Raw genomic sequence first — 18,645 nt, 5'->3', positions numbered from 1 at the left:
TCTCTACCGCGCCACCATTCATCCTCAATAGGAGGAACCCGAGTCATCCGTGCCCCTCCGGCTCCCACCGCCTGCCTGCATGGACCCCAAGTCCCGCCTCTCTGACTTCCTCCCCTCTACACCCCGTGTCCTTTCTCTTGATCGCAGCAACAACCTTCTCACTGCCATCCCCTCTGAGACCACAGTGCCAGAGCGCGCTTTCTAAAATGCACATCTAACTGGGTCACCCTAGTGCTTAAAAACCTTCCACAGCTTCCTGTTCCCCTGTACGCCTCTGTCGGGCGTACAGGTGAAAAAAAAAAAGATAGATTTACACTGACTTTTTATCAGGAGCAACGGAAGCCAGCCCGAAGGCAGTAGAATGATATATCCAAAGCCCTGAGAGAAATTTAGTGAAATTTTATTTCGAGATTTATGTACCCAGTGAAAATGTCTTTCCAGAACGAGGGGAAATAACATTTACAAATACAAAAACTAAGACTTTGACGCTAGCAGACCCTCCCTAAAGGAAATTCCAACGGAGGGACTAAAGGCAGGAGGAAGGTGATCACAGACAGAGGTCTGATGCAATAGGGAATAAAGAACAATGAAGAACATTGATAATATAAAACAATAACAATGTCTTCTGGATAAAAATAGAATTAAAATACACAACAACAATGGCACAGAACTTGGGTGAGTGGATTAAAGTGTTCCAAGATCCTTCTATTCCTCAAGAGGAAAACGAAAACAGATATCAAATATACTTAGACTTTGATGAGTTAAGACTGCACGTTGTCATTACCAGGGTAAACAAAAAGAATGAAAATGCAGTGTATAATATTTAGCCAAATTATTAGAGGGGGGAAATAGAATGAGAACATCAATCCAGTCAATCCTAAAGCAAGCAAGAATGGAGAGAAAAAGAAATACAAGACAGGTGGCACACATAAGTGACAGTTATAAATTCAAATGTACTATAATTCAATAAATGCAAGTGGACTAAATGTTGTAGTTAAAACAAGAAGATTATCAGACTGGATAAAAATCCAACTATATGCAATTTACAAGAGACATCCACAAGAGACACTTCCAAAACATGAGGATACTGAAAGGGTGAAAGTAAATGTACAGTAAAAAAAATATGTATCATTCAAAGGCTAACGAAAAGAAGGCTGGTGCAGGTATTTTAGTATCAGAAAAAAAAACATCACTAGAGATAAAGAAGGTCCCTTCAAAATGAAAATGGTCCAACTGACCAGAAAGATAGAACAATTTCAAATTTGTATGTGAATACCATAGTCTTAAAATATAAGAAACACGAAGAAGAGAACTACACAGAGAAATAGACAAATCCACAATTATAAGGGGAGATTTTAAAACACATCCCTCTGTAATTGGCAGAATAAGCTGAAATATATTCAATAAGGATAATATTAAGAAACTTGACTAGTGGGCTTTTACAGAACACCACGGCTACATCTGCAGAATACTCTCCTTTTCAAGACATATGAAATATTTACAAAAACAGTGAAACTCAAGAAATTTCTAAAGCCTGAAATCATATAGAGTACATTCTCTGACCACAGCACAAATAAGCCAGAGATTAATAACAAAAAGATAACTTCAAAAGCCCCATATGTTTGGAAGTTAAGAAGTGTGTTTCTAAATAATAGATGGATCAAAAAAGAACTCATGATGGAAATTAGAAAATATTTTAACTGAATGAGAATGGAAATATTACATATAAAAAATTATAGGATACAGCTAAAGCATGACTTAAAGAGGCGTTTATGGCCTTTAATGCTTGTATTAGAAAAGAGCAAAGGCTGAAAGTAATAAGTAAGCTCCCATCTCAAGGAGCTAGAAAAAGAACAGTACACCAAAGAAAACAAAAAGGACAGAGTAAAGTTAAGAGCAGAAAATAATGAAAAGGATCAGCAAAAGCAAACATTATTTCTCTGAAAACACTAGTTGTATTGACAAGCCTCTGGTGAAACTGATCAAAAAAGAAGAGAGAAGGCACAATTAATCAATATCCAGAATGAAAAGCTAAAGAGTATGCGGACACCGAAAAAAAGAAAAGATAAAGATAGTTGTGAATAACTTGATTACAATAGCTTTCAAATTTTAACGAAATGGGCAAATTCCTAGAAAAATATAATTTACCAGCATTAATTCAAGAGGAAACCTGAATGATCACCATCCCTGGTCATAGTACCACAGGATTTAACCACCAGGCACTGGGCATTCGTAACAGGTGCCAACCTTAACACTGAACAGAGCCCAAGAGCCCCCTGGCTATGCAGGGATTCACTCTTTGATCTATTTGTCAGCAGATCTATTTGTTAGAAGGTCTGGGGAATCCGGGGCAGCCTTGGAGGGGTTGTTGCACTTAGGGGGTTGGGAGTGGTGGTATGTACCAACTGGTATGAAACTATTTCAGCACTTTAGCAGTCTGACGTTCCGTGGCACCCGTGAACATCAGACCTCTGCACAACCATTAAAGGAGTTGAACCGATCATCAGTAATGTTCCCACAAAGAAAATTCCGGCTTCACTGAAAATGGGTCTTCATCTATGAATTATTTAAAGAAGAAAAAATTTCAGTCCTGCCCCAACTTTTCCACCTTATAGAAAAAGAGGGAATTCTTCCCAATTCTTTTTATGACAAGGATATTACAAGAAAGGAAAATCATAGGCCAATGTCACTCGTGAGTACAAATACATAAATCCTAAACAAAACATTAGCAAACCAAATCAGGCAGTATATAAAAATGATAATGCATTGTGACAAAATCAGATCTCATACAGAAATGCAAGATTGGCTTAACATTTGAAAGTCAGTCAATATGCAGATGGTAATTAGATTTACTGTGGGGATCATCTTGCAGTGTATACAACTATCAAATCGTTATGTTGTGCCCCTGAAAATAATATAATGTTATATGTCAGTTATATCTCAATTTTAAAATCTTGGGGAAAATGCTACCACTCATTAGCAATAAACACTGCAAAGCAAAAGCAAAAAAAAAAAAAAAAAAAAAAATCAACATAATTCACCACATTAAAAGTTAAAGGAGAGAGACATATTGTTATCACAAAAGATACCAGGAAAGTCAATATCTGTTTATGTTTTAAAACTTGTAGCAAATTAGGAATACAAGGGGATGTCTTTATCCTGGTAAAAGTATCTACAAAAATCCTACAGCAAATATCCTAATTAATGGTGAAATGTTGAAAGCATTCCCCTTGAGATCAGTAACAAGGCAAGGATGGTTGCAATCCCCATTTTCATTAAACAGGGCACAGAATATTCTAGACCTGTGTTATCCAATATGGTAGCCACTAGCCACCTGTGACTACTGAGATTTTGAAATATGACTAGTCTGAATCGAGATGTAAGAGTCAAATTACATACACGTTGGATGTTAAATACTTAGTACAAAAAAAACCCCACACCATAAAATGTCTCATTAATAATTGTATATTTATTACATACTGAAGCAATAGTATTTTGATACATTGGGTTATATGAACTGTATTATAAAAATTCTTTTCATCTGCTTCTTTTAATTTTAATGTGGCTATTAATTTTAAAATATACCTGTGGTCTGCATTTATGACTTACATTAGATTTTACTGGACAATGCTGACCTAGACAGTAAGAAAACAAAATGAAACAAAGGGAAAAGGATTAGAAATAAATAAACAAAACTGTCATTTTCCGATTTTGTGTAGAAAAATCCAAAAATTCTTCGAAATATTTATTAGAATTAATAAGAGAAGTTAGCAAAATTGTTGGATTAAAAAAGTCAATATGCAAAAATCTTTTGTGTTTTGTGTTCCTCTATGCCAGCAGTAAATAATTAGAAAATGAAGTAAAATAAGATACCCCTTAAGTATAATAAAAATATGTAAAGTACCTAAGAGTAAATCTACTGATTTATACATCTAGGTCCTTATGGAATAAAATCATAAGATTTTATTGTGAGACATTAAAGACTATCTAAAAATGGAGAGTTAAGCCATGTTCATGGGTTGAAAAACCCAGTCCTGGAACCATGGCGATTTTCCCCAAACTGGTCTAGAGAGTCAAGGCAAACCTAATCAAAATCACCACAGGTATTTTTTTGAAACTGGATAAGCTGAATGTAAAATTTATATGGAAGTGCAAAGGGCTAGGACAAGCCAAGGCACACCTGAAGGAGGAGAAGGGAGAGGAGATGGAGGAGATGGAATTGTCCCTAGCAGATACCAAGACAATATAAAGCTAAAGCAAATAAGATAGTGAACTATGGACATGAGAACAGACAAATAGGACAATGAAGGCAAAATGAAAGCTCAGAGGAATATAGATACAGGCAGATAGATCGGTCTATCTAGAGAGAGGGAGAGAGAGACTGAGACGCTGGTCAGTGGGTATGAACTTTTCAATAAATGGTGCTGGATTATTAGTTCTCCATATGTGGAAAAAAATGAAACTAGACCTCCTACATCCCCCAAATTAACTCCAAGCCTCAATGTGAAAGGCAAAACTCCGAGACTTTTAGAAGATGGTATTTTAAAGTATCTTTATTAACCTGAGGTAGAGGATAATTTCTTACACAAGAAACACAGAACGTAGGTCACATAGGAAACAATCAATAACTTCAGCTACATTCAAATTATGAATGTTATCAAAAGACTATGTAGATTGTGAAAAGATAAAGAAAATATTTAAAACACCATAAATTGACAAAGGAGAATTTGGCAGGAATTCCTGTCAATCAGTTGGAGGATAGAACAAAAATCCAGGAGCAGAGAAGGTGGGCCAAAGACTGGAATGGGCACTTGTAAAGAGGAATCACGAGAGACCAATAAAGTGAAAAGCCGCTCAACCTCACAAGTGATGCAAATACCAACCCCCAGTGAGATACAGCTTCACTCCCACCTGATAAGCAAAAATTGTAAAGTCTGATAATGGCAAGTCCCAACAAGAAGGTGGAACAGCAGGAACTCTCAGATATTTCTGGTGAGAACAGAAGTGGACTCAACCACTTTGGAAATCAGTTTGGCGCTACTGAGTAAATGGAAACCTGCACATCACCTCGAAGCCAGCAACTTGTCTCCTAGGGACACGCGTTAGGACAATTCTTGCACATGCGCACCAGAAAACATGTTTTAAAGTGCTCACGGGAACAACATTTGCAAAAACTTGAACCTGGAAACAGCCCCCACTTCCAGTAGGCTGGGCAAGTAAAGTCCGGGATATTCACACACTGGATAATTACCCAGCGTTGAAACTGAACGAACTATAGTGATGCACATCAGCGTGAGTGAGTCTTTCAAAATAAGGTTTAGCAATGGAAATAAGAATATAAACCATATGGTGCCACTTACATAGAGTTCAAAACCAGGCAAAGCTAAATACTATTTTGTACAGGGATGCAGGTGTAGATGGTAAAAACTCATGAGGAAACAAGGAAATGATTATTGCAGAGACTGGAATAGTGACTTCCTGTTGGGAAGAGAGGTGAGTATGGATGCAGGGGAACACACAGTTCCTGGTGATGTCCCCTTTCCTAACTTGAGAGTTGTTTATGTGGGTGTCAGCTTTATCATTAGTCTTTGAATGTTCGTATCTTTTATACATTCATGTATGCATTATGTGTCACAATCCAAAAGTTAAATTAAATTTAAAAGAAATCTTTCTGAAACTGTAGTTAGGGACTCTACAGGGCATTTTAGGCTGTGTTGAGGATTTTTGTCTTTGTCCTAAAAAGTACCAGATCATTGAGGGAAAATTACAGCTGAAAGAGAAATACTAAGAATAATAGAAAAAACTGACTCAAAATAAAATAAAATAATTCAGGATATAAGATAACTTTGCTGAATTAGATGCTCAAATAATTTCCTAACAAAGAATGTTGAGGAATTAAATTCAGCTGTAATTTTCCCTCAGTGATCTGTTGGGATGAAACCTCCTCAGAGATATTTTAGGAGATACCACATATGAAAAACAGGAACAAGATGCTTTGAGAAGGGAGCAACCAGAAAATAAGAATTCTTGAACATTAAAAATATTGCTGAAATTTTAAAAATTAGCAGAAGATTTAGTGGATTCTAGAAGATAGAACAAAAAGATGGAGAATATGAAAGAAAAGACAAGAGATATAAAGGATCTACAGGGTCCAACATCTGTATCAGGAGTTCCAGAAAGAGAAGGCAGGGAAAGTGAAGGGGAGGAAATGACCAAATAGGAAAGAATTTCCCAGACGTCAGCAGAGATACAGCCATCAAATTGAAAGGACTTGTCAAGTGATGAGCAAAGTGGATTTTTAAAGACTAACACCTAAACACACTAACAAATGTCTGAATCTCAGGATAAAAAGAATGTTAATTTAAACGCTTTCTGTTTAAAAAAGTAATTGCAAAGAAAAGAACATGAATCAGTTTGGGATTACCAATAACAGAGACCAGAAGACAGCAGAGAAAGGTCTTCAAATTCTAAGGGAAAATTACTTTGAACCTAAAATTATATACCTTCTGGGCCAGTTTAAAATGTTCTATGCAACAGAAATTATGACTTACAGTGCTGTAAACAAATAGGAGGCTACTTTTCTCATCTAACCAGATGAGGAAGCATTGCTTGCTTTTTAGGTAGATCAGAGACATCAGGGCCAGCATCTTTGTGATTCCACAGGCCTTTACCTTATATTTGTTGCCACCTGGTCACAAGATGACTGCTACAGCTCCAGACATCACACCCATGTTCCTTTTGAGAAGGAGGAGGAAGGGTGGTGCCACTTGCCTATGTTCCCTTTTATCCTGATTTTATCAGGAAAACAAAGCTTACCCAGGGAAACTGCTTATGGTTCAGTTGCCAGAAATGTGTCACATAGCTCCTCCTTGTTGCCAAAGAGCCTGAGAAAACAAGTATTCAGCCAAATTACATCGCTGCCCCATACACAGAAAAGGGGCAAGAAATAAGTGAGGGAATGGGTATCAGGCAGGCAACTAGCAGATTAGCCTCACTAGCCAAACTCAAATGTGAGGGCTAAATAAAGACAATTGTCAGACATGCAAAAACTCTGAAAATTTAATTCCTCAACATTCTTTGTTAGGAAATTATTTGAGCATCTACTTCAGCAAGAATGGCAAGGTATTACTCAGGGTAAGTAACGCTAGCTATTAGACCAATACACACACACACACACACACACACACACACACAGACTCCACACACACAGTCTCAGTAGTTAAGTACACTAAGGGTTCATTTCTTGACCACCTTGGAGTTCAGTGAGGGTTATTGAGGCCAGGGAAGGGATAGCGGAGGCTGCTCTACACATTCATTGAGGACCCGGACTCCTTTCATCTGAGTTCTCCACAGGGACATTCAGCCGGAGGGCAAGGGAAGAGAATAAAGAAGGCACATCATCTTCATGGAAGTAACAAACCTTTCAAGCACTTTCCATTGGCCAGAACTAACTACGCATGTGACCCAGCACAGGTGCAAAGAATTGGGTCATCTACCCAGGCGCCAAGGAAGCAGAGGAGCTCGTGGACTTTGGTGAGTAACTGCAGTCTCTTACAAGGTGGAAACTAAGAGGAAGATGTAGGAAATGAAACAAAGGGATTTATCCAGAAGTCCAGTGGAAAGAAATCTCAGGAACGTACCTGTTGCAGCAAGCCTAGAAAGCAGTTTTCCTGTCTCGAGGGTAGAAACCTAGGAGTGGAATCACTGGGTTGTAAATGGCAACTTTTTAAGAACCTGTCAAACTGTTTTCTACAATGGCTGGACTATTTTACCTTCCCATTAACACCGAGTTCCACTGCTCCACATCCTTGCCAACACTTGATATCATCAGTCTTTTCCATTTTAGCTATTTGTTGCATGTATACTGATAGAATGTAGAGAATTTGCATTTCTCTAATGACCATTGATATTGAGCATCTTTTCATGTGTTTTTAAAAAATTTTTATTTATTTATTTTTGGCTGTTGGGTCTTAGTTGCAGCACGCAGGCTCCTCTCTAGTTGTGGCGTGTGGGCTCAGTAGTTGTGGCGTGTGGGCTTAGTTGCCCTGTGGCATGTGAGATCTTAGTTCTCTGACCAGGGATCAAACCCGTGTGCCCTACATTGGAAGGCAGATTCTTAACCACTGGACCACCAGGGAAGTCCCCTCATGTGCTTATTTGCCATTCATATATCCTCTTCGGTAAAATGTGTTTTCAAATATTTTGCCCATTTTAAAAACCAGGTTGTTTGTCTTCTTATTTTCGAGTTATAAGAATTCTTTAAATATTCCAAGTCCTTCATGAGATATATGTTTTGCAAATATTTTCTCCCAGACTGTGGCTTGTCTTTTAATTTTCTTAATGGTGTCAAAGAACAAAAGCTTTTACATTTAGGTATATGATTCATTATTAGTTAATTTTTGTATATGATATGAGGTAAGGATCAGGTTCACTGTTTTCCATATGGTTACCCATCTTTTTTTTTTTTTTTAATTTATTTATTTATTTATTTATTTTTGGCCGTGTTGGGTGTTCGTTTCTGTGCGAGGGCTTTCTTTAGTTGTGGCGAGCGGGGGCCACTCTTCATCGCGGTGTGCGGGCCTCTCACTGTCGCGGCCTCTCTTGTTGCGGAGAACAGGCTCCAGACGCGCAGGCTCAGTAGTTGTGGCTCACGGGCCTAGTTGCTCCGCAGCATGTGGGATCTTCCCAGACCAGGGCTCGAACCCTTGTCCCCTGCATTGGCAGGCAGATTCTCAACCACTGTGTCACCAGGGAAGCCCGGCACTCAGATTTTTATGATATTAGCTACAGATTTTTTCATAGACACCCTTTATTAGATTGGAAAAGTTTTCTTCTATTCCTAGTTTGCTGAGAGTTTTTATTATAACTACTGAATTTTGTCCAATGCTTTTTCTGCATCTATTGGGATGATCATATGGTGTTCTTTGTTTAGTTAATTAATATGGTGAATTAACATTTGATTTTTAAATCAATAATAAAGTTAAATATATTTTTAATAAAAAATGCATATTCTCAGACCCTGAGGGGTGTCCCAGACCCTCCTTCTGACTCACCTCCCACCCATCTCTCAATGCCATCTCCCAACCGCTATGGTCACCACCATCACCACCACCACCCTCCCTCCCGGACCAAGCCACCAGCACCTCTCACTTCAGTCCCTGCCACTTCTTTCATCTGGCACTTGTAGCCTGAGTGACCCCGTCATTCCCTACTAACCACTTGTGATATTGTGATTATAATAAGAAATGTATATTTGGTTTCCCCATTTCTGGCACAGAACTCCTAAAACCCTCAGAATTTCCTAAGTGAGAAGAGTAATAAAGGTGTCTTGATATTCATAACAAACCCCTTTCAACCACATCTGAGTTTATGTTAATAAGGTGACTTTCGGAAAGCGACAAAGGGTAGGGGCTGGTTCAAGGGAACCAACCAGATGCTTAGAGCATTGGAGCTTTCAGCTCCAAGGCGAGGAGAAGGGCTGAAGTTTGAATCAATAGCCAGTGGCAAATGATTTAACCAATCATGCCTATGTAATGAAGCCTCCATAAAAACCCAAAAGGATGGGGTTCAGAGAGCTTCTGGATTGGTGAACACCTGGAGGTCTTGGGAGAATGGTACTCCCAGAGAGAGTGTGGAAGCTCCACACCCCTTCCCCGTACCTTGCCCTATGCATCTCTTCCATCTGGCTGGTCCTGAGTTATATCCTTTTACAATAAACTGATTATCTAGTAGGTAAGCTGTTTTCCTTATTTCTGTGAGCTGCTCTAGCAACTTAATCAAACCCGAAGAAGGGGTTGTGGGCATCTCCAATTTGTAGCTGGTGGCACAGAAGCACAGGTGACAACTTTGACTTATTATTGGCCTCCAAAGTGGGGGACGGGGCAGGGATGGCTGGCCCTGTGGGACTGAGCCCTTAACCCATGAGATTTGACACTATCCCCAGGTAGAATTGATTGTTTGGTGGTGTTGGAAAAACACACTGGACCACGGTTCAATGGCTCTCAGCTCAAGGCCTCCATACTCTGCATATGCTCTTCTCTTCATGACTTTTTTCCCTGTCCCTACTCTGATTACTAAGGGCCTCTATCACTCGTTATTGTTTCCATCCTTCAAAATGAATCTCAAATATCTCTTCCTCCATGAAGCCTCCTGGGCTACTGTTTAATCTGCCCCAGCAAAACCTCCTGGGCTTCGCTCAGTGACAGCTCTGACCCTGCTCTCAGTCTGTGTGCATCTCCCCCATCAGAATGGGACCTCCTCCAGGACAGGGAACATGTTTGATTCAGGTCACCATCCTGGCGCTCTGCCCGGGGCCAGGCACACAATAGAGGTTTTGCATTTGTTGAGTGAATAAATAAATGCTCAGTGAGAGGCTGGCCTTCAGCAAGGCAAGGGGAAGAGGACACTAAATTGGGGCTACACAGCAGGAGGTGGGAAGGCTGTTAAAGAGTCGGCCTCGATTGAAAAATAATTGCAGAGGGATGGCTGCAGGATGCCGGGAGCCCAGAGTTCTCGTCTTAAGCCCCAGAACACAGTGGGATGCGCTCTGACCACCAGGTGGCACCAGGCTCCCAGGCGTCTGGCTGCCCAGCACATGTTTCCTCATAGGACAGAGGCCCAAGGAGCCCAGAACCAGAACCTGCATGTCTCACAGCAGCAATGCAAGAGGGTTCCTCTAGGCCAGCCCTTGGTGTCACCTCAGATCTTCAAGGGGTCCTGCCCCATCTGTTTTTCTGTGCCTGAGATTCCACCCTCTGGAGATGGGGTGCCTGTTCTACGCTGCAAACTGCACGCACCCTCCCACCCCCACCCCTGCCACCGAGGAACGCCTTGGATGATGGATGTGTCACAAGAACAGTGGAAGAGAACGGGACTGGGATCCAGGGTCCCTGGGCTCAACTCCCCACTCTGACACTTACTGGCCATGTGACAGGTACTCCTAGGCTGGGTCTGGCTTATGTGCAGGCACACTCTGAGCACTTCACTTGTGTTACTCCGTTAATCCCTCCACTGCCCTATGACGTAGGAACCACTGTTAGTTCCATTTTACAGATGAGGGAACTGAGGCACAGAGAAGTTAAGTAGCTAAAGATTACGCAGCCAGGAGGTGGGTCCTGCTGGGGAGGGATCCGACGTGGATGCGACGGCTGGGACTGGAGAAGAGAAAAGTGTGGACGCAGAGGCACAGGAAGGAGGCCGGAGGGTCCAGGCTGGCAGGGGAAGCCAACTAGACTGAGGAGGAGACGCCAACGGGTCGGAGAAGAACGTCGGGGGGGCACCTTGGAGCCAAGTGAGAGAGAGACTTGGAAGGTGCTGAAGACTGATGAGAGATGTGTCAGGCTAGAGAGTGACCGCAAAGGTGCAGAGGTGGTGTGGACACAAGGAACAAGGGAGAGGGAGAGGTGGGAGCTGGGGGTCAAGGGGCTTGTCTGTTTCAGGGCAGACAATTGAGGACGAGTCTGGGCTGTGAGAGGAGAACCAGTAGCGATGGGGCAGCTGGTGGAAGGGAAGGAACTGATGGTTCTGGAAGTCAGGGAAGAGGCACAGCATGGGGAGCGCCTCCTGGACTCAGTGGCCCCCACGTGAGGGGTGTCCCTGGGTCCTCACGCTTCCAGCTCTCACTTTACACGGAGCACACTGAGGCCTTCAGTGACTCACTGAGAAACCCAGGCCGTGCACTCTTCCCCAGGCCCCAGCGCCTCCTGGGGGCTCCTGCTGTGTGCCAAACCCCTGCCCAGTCCAGGGAGAGAGACCCACAGGGCAGGACCCGAGGGCTCGACCCCACTCACGATGACTGTAGTCAGGGCCAGGGGGCAGAGGCTGAAGGAGACAGCCCCAACCTCTGGGTCAGACAGTTTCCCACTTTCTCTCCCTGCTTCTCCTCTGCCTGTTCCCCTCTGTCCTGAGGGCCAGGCTGGGCACAGAGCCTGGAAGTGGAGCTGTCTCGGGGATCCCCAGTTAGAAAGCATCTTAGGATGGTCTCTGGGCGCGTACAACCTACTTAGTGTTATTCTGCCTTCGTAGGTGTGTTAACTCTCTGGGTCCTCCAGCTCCCTAGGACGTTCGCGTTGTTACAACCTTCTTGAAGGTGGGAAACAGCACAGAGACATTGGGCATCTTGCCCAAGTCACACAGCTAACAAGTGGTGGAGCCAGAACATTTCTACATGGCAGACCATTTTGGATTCTGTGTTATTAAAACCCCGCACCCTGGGGTCTGTCTGGCGTGACTTCGGAGCCAGGACTGAGCCCGGATGGTCCAGGTGCCGACACATTTTTAAGCACTAGGCCGGCCTACTGCCTCTCCCGAGAATGAGAGCCCTCACTTCACAAATGGGGAAACTGAGGCCCAGAGGGGAACAACTTGACAGAGACCCCCGATGTAGAACGGGACTCTTCCTCAGCCATCTGTGATGACCCTCTGTTGCTTCCTGTCCTAGGAGACCTGTCCCATCCCCGTGGGGCCCCGGGGGCCCCTCCCTGCACCGCCCAGCCCCCTCTCCCTCCTTTGCTCCGGGCACAAACCACCCACAGACTGTATCCCCTTTCCTGTAGCCCATTTAACAGCCCCCAGGAGGATTTCCAGCAGGCCCCGGGGCAGGTGCGTGTGGGGTCCCCGGATGAGGAGGCAGGAGGACAGGTGTGGGCGGGAAGCCCTTTCCGGGTCCCACCTGAAGCCCTCAGGTGCAGCCCCAAACCCCAGATTCTGCGTTTGAGGCCCGGCTTCCGGCTGCGCAGGCCCAGGGCCCAAAGGCCGGGTGCTGGGACTGAGATTCATTTCCTCCCGGCCCCTGAGTGCACCTGCTCCTGCCCCTCACCACATCTGCTTCTCCTTCCCCCTCACCAAGCCCTGGTCTCTGTTCCTTTTCCTGAGGGACACCCCGCGGTTATCTGATCTCCTTGAAGGCGTCCTCCTTCCCCCCTCTGTCTCAGCCTTCCCTTCCCCCAGCTGGGCCCGACGCCGCCTCCCTGCCCTCCCTGGTGCCCATTTGGCCCCCCTTGCGTGGAGCCTCACTGGGGATGGTGGTGGGAGAGCTTGGAGGGGCCTGGGCCTTCCCCTACCACCCCTCCGTCTATGGCTGGGAAAACTGAGGCCACTAACCCAGGGACTCCTCAGAAGCATGGCTGGGGCTTGATCATCTATGTGTCCCCAAGGCCCAGCATGGAGTCAGCACAGGGCAATACTGCGGTGTGGCATGTCTGAGATGGCAGGTGGAGTCAGCTGGGCTGGAATCCAGCTCCATTACATGCTGTGCAGCCTGGGGCAAGTCTCTCAACCTCTCTGAGCCTCCATTCCTTCATTGGTAAACTAGGAAGAATGAGGCTTACTTCATAGGGTTGTAATGAGAATTAATAAAACAATGTATGCAAAACAAATATCTCAGTATAAGGGGGTTATCACTCGTTCGTTCAATAAATACTGACTGAACACTTACTACGCGTCATTATTATTGAGTTCAAAAGAAAAGAAACCAAGTCAGCAGACCCCAGATTCCCCCATCTCCCATCCTGTTCTTTTCTGGTGTGTCCCCACCATTCCTAATCTGTCCAGAGATACCTCCCTAAAATTATCCAATTGCACGTATCACTGCCCTGCTCGGAAGCCACCAGTGGCCCCCAGGTGCCTGGACAGGGCCCAGGACTAGACTGTATCATCCAGATAGAGCCGCTGGGCCAGAGCCCTCAGCTGGCGGGAGGGAGAGAGCCCCGAGTATCCTCCACTGCACCCTCCCCTTCCCCAGGGCTCAGTTCCCTCTATAAGATCCCACCAAGCCTTCCCAACCTCTGCTCGCCCACCTCCACCGACAGGGAGCTCTGTCCCTCACAGGGCATCTTGTCCATCTCTGACTCTTAGTTTGTACGGAGCTGAAATTGACTCCATGAACTTCCGCTGATTCATTCATTCCTTCACTCGTTCATTCAACACGCATCGATCGCCTGCTGTGTGCCTATGGATGTGCCAGCTCATTGAAGCATCACGATCGCCTACTGTGTGCCTATGGATGTGCCAGCTCATCGAAGCTTCACGATCGCCTACTGTGTGCCTATGGATGTGCCAGCTCATCGAAGCTTCACGATCACCTACTGTGTGCCTATGGATGTGCCAGCTCATTGAAGGTTCACGATCACCTACTGTGTGCCTATGGATGTGCCAGCTCATCGAAGCTTCACGATCGCCTACTGTGTACCTATGGATGTGCCAGCTCATCGAAGCTTCACGATCACCTACTGTGTGCCTATGGATGTGCCAGCTCATCGAAGGTTCACGATCGCCTACTGTGTGCCTATGGATGTGCCAGCTCACTGAAGCTTCATGATCACCTACTGTGTGCCTATGGATGTGCCAGCTCATTGAAGCGTCACGATCGCCTACTGTTTGCCTATGGATGTGCCAGCTCATCGAAGCTTCACGATCACCTACTGTGTGCCTATGGATGTGCCAGCTCATCGAAGCTTCACGATCACCTACTGTGTGCCTATGGATGTGCCAGCTCATCGAAGGTTCACGATCACCTACTGTGTGCCTATGGATGTGCCAGCTCATCGAAGCTTCACGATCGCCTACTGTGTGCCTATGGATGTGCCAGCTCATCGAAGCTTCACGATCGCCTACTGTGTGCCTATGGATGTGCCAGCTCATCGAAGCTTCACGATCGCCTACTGTGTGCCTATGGATGTGCCAGCTCACTGAAGCTTCACGATCGCCTACTGTGTGCCTATGGATGTGCCAGCTCATTGAAGCGTCACGATCGCCTACTGTGTGCCTATGGATGTGCCAGCTCATCGAAGCTTCACGATCGCCTACTGTGTGCCTATGGATGTGCCAGCTCATTGAAGCATCACGATCACCTACTGTGTGCCTATGGATGTGCCAGCTCATTGAAGCGTCACGATCGCCTACTGTGTGCCTATGGATGTGCCAGCTCATCGAAGCTTCACGATCGCCTACTGTGTGCCTATGGATGTGCCAGCTCATCGAAGCTTCACGATCGCCTACTGTGTGCCTATGGATGTGCCAGCTCATCGAAGCTTCACGATCGCCTACTGTGTGCCTATGGATGTGCCAGCTCATTGAAGCGTCACGATCGCCTACTGTGTGCCTATGGATGTGCCAGCTCATCGAAGCTTCACGATCACCTACTGTGTGCCTATGGATGTGCCAGCTCATTGAAGGTTCACGATCACCTACTGTGTGCCTATGGATGTGCCAGCTCATCGAAGCTTCACGATCGCCTACTGTGTGCCTATGGATGTGCCAGCTCATCGAAGGTTCACGATCGCCTACTGTGTGCCTATGGATGTGCCAGCTCATTGAAGCGTCACGATCGCCTACTGTGTGCCTATGGATGTGCCAGCTCATCGAAGCTTCACGATCGCCTACTGTGTGCCTATGGATGTGCCAGCTCATCGAAGCTTCACGATCGCCTACTGTGTGCCTATGGATGTGCCAGCTCACTGAAGCTTCACGATCGCCTACTGTGTGCCTATGGATGTTCCAGCTCATTGAAGCGTCACGATCGCCTACTGTGTGCCTATGGATGTGCCAGCTAATCGAAGCTTCACGACACTTCAGCGAGGAGGGGAAGGCTGACGACCGTGAGGACAGCGAGGTTGCAGACGAGGGAGGAAACTGAGGCTCAAGAGAGATCCTCGCTGCACAGAACCTCCCGGCACTGGGGCCAGGAGTTGTTTCCATCTGAGTGGCCCAGGCCTCTGGCCTTTCTTCCCCTGAGCTGGATGCCACCCCGTGAAGGACTTGGGCAGTAATAATACCTGGGGTGGGGGTGGGGGACTAGCCCATCTGGTCCTCAGAAGTTGGGGGGCTCAGCAGAGGAGCCACTGGGAAGGACCCCTCTTCCCCCCAGAAGACTTCTTCTGAGAAGGAAGTATTATTTAACCGACATTGTGTCGGGAGGGGAAACACGGGGTCCTTGGAGCTCCGCCAGCCTCCTGCCTTCAGGCTGTTTGGCCTTGTTTGTTTTTTTGGCCTTTTTTTTTTTTTTCCTTTTTCTTTGGGCTAATTGTTCTCATTAAATCTTTTTGTCCTGTTTTGTTTTTTACGGGACTGACAATGCCGCACGGTGCTCAGCGCGGCTTCCTGTGTTTCTGCCCCAGCTCAGGCCTCCGTGGGGCCTTGCTTCCTGTTGTGAGCTGTTGCCATGGCGACTCGAGGCCCGGTGGGCTCCACGGGGGTGGGGAGGGGGAGACAGGGTTGACATCACCGGGTGAGGAGGCAAGGGGCCGGGGTCTGAGGGGGGGTGAATGGGGACCGGGCAGGCAGTGGCGGGAGCCTGGCGCATTGCTGAGGGGTGACTCACAGCCTGGGAAGGGGAAGAATGCCCTCACATTCTTTCGGGAGGTAAACAAGGTCAGGGAGTGCTGGCTGGGATCCTGTTTACCTGACCCTGGCCCCCCGGGGGACCAGGAGCCAGTGCAGGACAACACACTGGAACAGAACCAGCCAGGCCTCAGGGGCTAGGGGACCAAGGGGAAGGTGAGGGGCCGGCGGCTCCAGCCAAGATCCCCTTTGGGAGGGCTGGTGGACACCAGAGCTCTTCTAGGTGACAGCTTTGTGACCTCAAGCAGGCCCCCTGGCCCCCTGAGCCTTGGTTTCCTCTATTTCTAATGGGTCAATCCCCTGTGTAGATGGCCTCTTGTGCTCCTATCACCTGGGCCTGGGTCTGGCTGGGCCTGAGTCTGGGCAGCCTCTGCAGCACAGCCCAAGGCTCTGTCGTCTGTCCCCACCCGCCAACAGGGCCTGGTCCAGGTTGAGGGATGGAAGGCTGCACCTGAACCAGCAGGGTGATGCCCCAGAAAAGCAGCCCAGACAAAGGGCCAGAGAAAGCTGGGCTCAGGAGGGAGAGGTGGATGCCCAGCCTGGGGGCGGTGGGGGGCACCTCTAGAATCACAGGGCTGGAGTCTGGTATAGCTCATGCTCTCCCCCCACCCCTGCATCTCCCTACAGCCTTCCCTGCGCCCACACCAAGTGACAGCCCACCTGCCCATCACAGAGGGTCCAGAAAAAGCCCCTCCTGGAGCCGGTGGCCCGTAACCTGGTCAAACTTCGGGATTCCTCGATGCTGGGCCCCTACAAGAACAGCCAGGGAGGGGCCAGAGCTGAGCCTCTAGCCCCTGTAGCTCAGAGACAAACCTCCCACCTTGACCCTTCGCCAGCTGCAAAACAGACCAACTGCCAACAGGAAGGGGCTGCCTCTCTGTAGCATGCCCTCCATCCTCTGCAGGTGTCATGGGGGGACCCCAGGAGATGGCCCCCAGTGGCCACAGTGGAGATGAGGCCACCCGGCTTAGTGGCTAAGAGCAAGGGCCTCAGGATCGGTCTGGCCTGGTTCAAGTCTGGCTTTGCCATTTGCCAGCTGGTACCCTCCGGCATGTTCCCTGGCCACTCTGAGCCTCGATTTCCTGATCTGTGAAAGAGAAGCTCCCAGGATTGCTGTGAGGTTAAGTGTGTTGATACACATGAAGCACTTAGCACATAGTAGGTCCTCAACACATACTGAACCTGCACAGACCTGCTGTGTCCTCCCCAGCGGTGCCAGACCCCCAGTCTCCCCTGTACCGAGTGCCCATCCAAGGGCAGGAGCAGTGCCCACCACATGCCCTGCGGTTTTCCCATAAAGGGGCTGGACTCGGGCTTCCCTGGACAGGGAATATCCTGTTCTTGGAGTGGGGGGAGGAAGAGGAGCGGGAAGGACACAGCCGCTCCGCATTCCTGGCATTCTTGGCGGCAACCCGTCCAGCTGCCTGGAGCTGCTGCTGCCGGGGGCACGGGCCCAGTACCACGCTGTCCTGGCATGGCAGAATAGCATCTCACTTGGGGTGCCCCTTGGACTTGGGGTGATGGGTACCCCTCTTGTACCAGTCCCACTCACCCCAGGCTATCACAGAAGCAGACAAACCCCAGCCCTGGAAGGAGAGATTTGGGGGGTCTAAGGGCAGTCAGCCAAAAGGGGAGGGGTTTCTGCTTTCAGTTCTACCTTGTGGGGCTCCCCAGCCTGTCCCCCATCCCCAGGGAAGCTCTGGAGAATGGCCAGGGGACAGGGGTGGCTGGGTGGGGAGAGGGCAGGGAGAGGCAGAGAGCGCTTAGATTCTAGTCTTTGGTACCTGGGACAGTTGCTTTCCCTTTATGGGACTCAGTCGCTCCATCTGCAAAATGGGAGTGTTGTCTCCCTCCTTTGGGCAATCTCAGCATTGCTACACTGTGGTGTCACAGTATAGTAATTGCCTCTTTGCAGAGCCTCTTCTCCTGATCAAGGGCAGATACCCGGCCCTTCTCTGCACCGAGGCTGCCCTTGTGCAGGTTTTGGCGGTTTCCACTGTTTATCTAGGGCCAACTCCATCTGGCCAACTCCAATGGTCTGCAGACTTCTGAGACTCAGAGAAGAGCTGGAAACAGTGCAGTCCCAGGGTGGTCAGTCTCCAGAGCCTCCTGCATGGGTGTGTCTTGCGGGTCCTGGGAGGGAAGTGACTTGTCCAAGATACCACAGTCAGCCGCATTGAACTGGCTCTGGGCCCCATGCATTCGCTGTTCCTCCCCCAAACCACCCAGAGCTGAGTTCATTCTCTTCCATGTTTTTCTGCAAACAGCCTCTGGTTTCAGACCCGTGAGAGCCAAGCTCTCTGGGAA

The sequence above is a fragment of the Balaenoptera acutorostrata genome, chromosome 11 (assembly GCF_949987535.1).
Source record: "Balaenoptera acutorostrata chromosome 11, mBalAcu1.1, whole genome shotgun sequence".
Taxonomy (NCBI): Eukaryota; Metazoa; Chordata; class Mammalia; order Artiodactyla; family Balaenopteridae; genus Balaenoptera; species Balaenoptera acutorostrata.
The sequence above is the reverse complement of the archived record's forward strand: the minus strand, read 5'-3'. Positions refer to the sequence as shown.